At 41.1% G+C, this 5,120-nt stretch overlaps 1 pseudogene; it reads right to left on the bottom strand.

The window, feature by feature from the left end:
• Positions 1 to 4,039: 4,039 nt before the first annotated feature.
• LOC118636688 lies at positions 4,040 to 4,566 on the bottom strand (annotated as a pseudogene).
• Between the last annotated feature and the right edge of the window lie 554 nt (positions 4,567 to 5,120).

Here is a 5,120-nt window from a genome sequence, read left to right as displayed (position 1 = left end):
TGCCCATATTTTCTTCTAGGGTTTTTATGGTTTCACAATTTACAATTAAGTCTTTTATCCAATTTGAGTTTATTCTTGTGTATGGTGTAAGTTGGTGGTCTAGTTTCTTTCTTTCTTTTTTTTTTTTTTTACATGTATCTGTACAATTTTCCCAATACCATTTATTGAAGAGACTGTCTTTACTGCATTGTATATTCTTCCCTCCTTTGTCAAATATTGATTTAACATAAAGTCTTGGGTCTATTGGGTTCTCTGTTCTGTTCCATTGATCTATATGCCTGTTCTTGTGCCAGCACCAGGCTGTTTTGATTACAATGGCTTTGTAGTATAATCTTATATTCAGTATTGTGATCCCTCCAACTTTGTTCTTGTTTTTCAAGATTGCTGGGGCTTTTGGGGGTCTTTTTTGGTTTCATATAAACTTTTGGAGTATTTGTTCTAGCTTTGTGAAGTATGTTGTTGGTATTTATTTTTATTTTATTTTATTTTAATTTTATTTTATATCCTCACCCAAGGACATTTTTCCATTTTGTTTTTGTTTTTGTTTTTGTTCAGATAGAGTGGGAGGGAAAAAGAGGAAGAGATAGAGAAAAACATCAACGTGAAAGGGACACATTGAGTGGCTGCATCCCACACGACCCAACCAGGGCCGGGGACAAACTGCAACCAAGGTACATGCCCTTAGTAGGAACTGAACCCGGGTCTCTCTGGACCGCAGGCCGATGCTCTAACCGCTGAGCCAAACTGGCCAGGGCTGTTGTTGGTATTTTAATAAGGATTGCATTGAATCTATACATTGCTTTGGGTATTATGGACATTTTAATGATGTTGATACTTCCAATCCATGAACATGGTACAAGCTTCTACTTTTTTATATCTTCCTCTATTTCTTTTTTCAATGTCCTGCAGCTTTCTGAGAATAGGTCTTTTAGCTACTTGCTTAAGTTTATTCCTAGGTATCTTAAAATTTTTTGTTGTAGTGGTAAATGGGATTGATTTTTAGTTTCTCTTTTGGAGTGTTCATTATTGGTGTACAAAAATGCCATAAATTTCTGGATGTTAATTTTGTATACTGCTACTTTACTGAATTCATTTATTAAATCTAGTAGTTGTTTGCTGGAGTCTTTAGGGTTTTCTATGTACAATGTCATGTCATCTGCGAATAATGACCGTTTCACTTCCTCCTTTCCAATTCAGATGCCTTTTATTTTTTCTTTTTGTCCGATCACTGTGGCTAAGACTTCTAGTACTATGTTCAATAAGAGTGGTGAAAGCAGACATCCCTGTCTTGTTCCTGTTCTTAAGGGAAATGCTTTTAGTTTTTGCCCATTGAGTATGATGTTGGCTGTAGGTTTGTCATATGTGGCCTTTATTGTGTTGAGGTATGATCTTTCTATTCCCACTTTGCTGAGAATTTTTATCAAGAACAGGTGCTGGACTTTTAAAAACATAATTACTGAGTTTAATTCAACTCTTATACCCAATCTGCCTTGTAAAAATAACAAAATGTTTCTATAAAAATTACACTGTGATGTGAGTACAGGTTTGTTCTTTTTGTTACAGCTCTAGAAAAAAGTTGGCACCAAATGAGCATAAAAAAGTTCTAAGGCTTAATAAAACTACAGAGTGGTAATTTTCCAATGCAGCTTAGAGGTTGAGAACAGGCTGCTAATAGTTAATGAATACCTGCCAGTGGACAGAACTAGAGTTCTGCCTCTCATTTTGCTGAAGGTGCAGGTGGGGGGGGGGGGGAGCCACATGTTAGAGTTTTTCCTAGCAAACCAATTTGGAATTCACAAGTTATTTTCTTGCACACTAAAAAAAATGTAGTTATAAATGGCAGTTCATTTCCACCATTAGCAGATTTCATTGTAAGTTAAACAAGTTAGTGTGTTTGGGATTAAACGCTAACCACCATTTATTTACTTATTTATTTATATTTTTTTCTTTATTGATTTTAGAGAGAGAGGGAGAGGAAGAGAGAGATAGAAACATCAATGAGAGAGAACATTGATTGGTCGCCTCCTGCATGCCCCCCACTGGGGACTGGGCCCACAACCTGGACATGTGCCCTGATGGGGAATAAAACCAATGACCTCTTGGTGCATGGGTCGATGTTCAACCACTGAGCCACACCAGCTGGGCCATTTATGACATTTTTTTAAATGGGGGAAAATGCTCTGAATTCCGAACAACTTTCTTAAAAATGACCATTTGAAACATGGAGACAGGAAATACTTGATAAAGTCTCATGAAATGAGTTATTTCTTGGCTCCACAGTCAGCAGGGCAACTGAAAGGAAGGAAACTCTTTGGTTGACAAGGTCCCATGCAGATCCTCTCAATGTGCTGGGCGTAAGCAGCAGGGTTTAGCAGGCAGCTCCTGCAGGCACTTAGTGTCTCAGCCACTGTGGTTATAACTAAACACAGCTTTTTGTTTTCTCAATTTTAATAATGAAGAAGACATTTCTAGGTCCTGGCACTGGTTCTGTAGGCACACAAACCAACAGCCAGCACCACACAAACACTCTCTCCTCTGTAAACTACTGGTCCAGCACGAGTGTTGGAGACTATAAACCTTAGGAGGCTGAATGGGAGAAACTTCTGCCTGACAGATTAAAGCAACATGACTTACCAGGCCGTTAGCTTTGTTGGTAAATATAGAATTGGCTAGTTGAAGCTTTGTTGCCAAACTGCTTAATCTCCTAGTCCAAGGTCTCCAAGTCTCTTCTGGAAACTAAATAAGGTCCAAAGTTCTGTAAAGTGTTGTAAACGGTGGCCTAAGCAAACTTTTCTTCCTCTGTGGTGTATCTGAGCAACAGATATTTTCTAGAGAGGTGTCAGAAACAGACCATTGTCAATAGTCACTTATGTAAAGCTGGTGTTTAAGAATAGCTTTTTAGATATTATTAGACAATTCAAACCTAAGAACTCAAGGTTTTCACGCATTTCTTATTCCCAGTGTCAACAGGAACAAAGTAAGACACATGAAGGATTTAAATAACCCAATTATGTATCTGGATGAGTTTTGGTCTTGCAGAAGTCAGTGGGCCTTGCAGACAAAGGACCTGCCCACATCACTGGTGAAGAGCTAAGGCCAAGAGTTAAGGATGAGAGAAAAAAAAGAAACAATTCACAAGCAAAACCAGTCTTTGAAGAAACTGAGACCAATTCCTCCCCAGAGGATCAGTATACAAAATCTCTCCATAAAGCATAAGACAGAAAACAACTTTTTGGTTTTTGTTGACAGCTGCTGAAGAAAAGCAATAAAAATGTTTCAAGAAAAGAATACAGAATACTGTGCCTGAGTGCAAAGGAGGCCTTGGGGTTTACCAGCAGTAGTCCCAAGAATGGAGACTAGTGTTTTGACATACACCCAATGTACACATTGTTTTTGGCTTTCTTTCCAAGGCTTTAAAATCTGCTACTGTGTGAAGTGATTCCTAGATACCCAATTGGCTGGCAGATTGCTGATGCAACAAGGACATGGGAGATCCCACTTCAGCAGGACCCCCTGTAGACTTGCACCAGATCCCCAACCAGCCCATCTGAGAGTTCCTCTCACATTCAAAATTACAAATAAGTGTTCACCAAGGAGTCACATTTTTTCCCAGAAGATATGTCTCTCAGCAATCTGGAAAGCAAGGTCCTCTGAGGCTCTTGTGGTGGCAATAGAGCCTGAGCAGTGTGGCTTTATTTATTTATTTAGATATTTTGTTCAGATAGAGTGGGAGGGGAGAGAGAGAATGAAACATCAATGTGAAAGGGACACATCGAGTGGCTGCCACCCACATGACCCAACCAGGGCCGGGAACAAACTGCAACCGAGGTACGTGCCCTTAGCGGGAACCGAACCCAGGTCTCTCTGGACCGCAGGCCAACGCTCTAACCGCTGAGCCAAACTGGCCAGAGCAGCAGTGTGGCTTTAGATGCACGACAGACCCTCTCCCCACTCCCATTCCTTTGGGTTAAAGGAAACTATAATATTTGAAATCCTATCTCAAGTTTCTTGTCTGGCTACAGGGGAAGAAACAGTTTCTCTAGTAGAAGGAGATGCTGGATTTGCCTCCAGGTGGATGAAACTTTGTTGTGAGATCAAGGCTGTGGGTCCAGCCTGGGCTCATGGCTGTCATCTGTGGGCATGGACTGGGGCTCCTGGGCATGGTCTGCTTCTCTTGGGCTGCCTTTCTCACCTGGGTCTTCTCTGGGCAAGGTACTCATTGTGGCTTTAAGGTCCAGTTTTGGGACTTCTTCACACAAGAGCATGTGGTCCTTGGGTTTGTTTGGCTGTGCCAAGGGTAAACTGGCAGTCACTGGGGACCCAAAAATGTCACTGGTCTTCCCACCAGGTAGATTCAGATACTACTTTTTTTCCCCCCAGAGGGTTCGTCCTCTTAGGCATGTTCTGAGGTTCTTCAGTTGGTCCAAAAATATTCTATGCCATCCTGTTGGGTCGGCTTGAAGGAACAACTTCTGAACTTCCAAAAAGATCACCTGATGCTTCTCCCAGGGGCTTCATGCCTCTGAAGCTAGCTTGGCTGCCCTCGCTCTCTGGAACATGGAACATTGGTGCTGAATTTTGTCAAATGCGTTTTCAGCATCTATTGATATGATCATATGATTTTTTTTTTTTTTTTTACTTTTTTTTTTTATCCTCACCCGAGGACATTTTTCCATTTTTTGCACAGATAGAGTGGGAGGGAGAGAGAGGAAGAGAGAGAGAGAGAGAGAGAAACATCGACGTGAAAGAGGCACATCGAGTGGCTGCCACCCGCACGACCAACCAGGGCCGGGGACAAACTGCAACCGAGGTACATGCCCTTAGCGGGAACCGAACCCGGGTCTCTCCGGACCACAGGCCGATGCTCTAACCGCTGAGCCAAACCGGCCAGGGCATGATCATATGATTTTTATCTTTCATTTTATTTATGTGGTGTATCACATTTATTGATTTGCAAATATTGTACCAGCCTTGCATCCCTAGGATAACTCTCACATGTTTGTGGTGAATAATTTTTTAATATATTGCTGAATCAGATTTGCTAATATTTAGTTGAGGATTTTGGTGTCTATTTTCATCAGAGATATTGGCCTGTAATTTTCTATCTTTTGTAGTGTCTT

Source organism: Molossus molossus, unplaced genomic scaffold (assembly GCF_014108415.1).
Source record: "Molossus molossus isolate mMolMol1 unplaced genomic scaffold, mMolMol1.p scaffold_m16_p_2, whole genome shotgun sequence".
Classification (NCBI taxonomy): domain Eukaryota; kingdom Metazoa; phylum Chordata; class Mammalia; order Chiroptera; family Molossidae; genus Molossus; species Molossus molossus.
The sequence above is the reverse complement of the archived record's forward strand: the minus strand, read 5'-3'. Positions and strand labels throughout refer to the sequence as shown.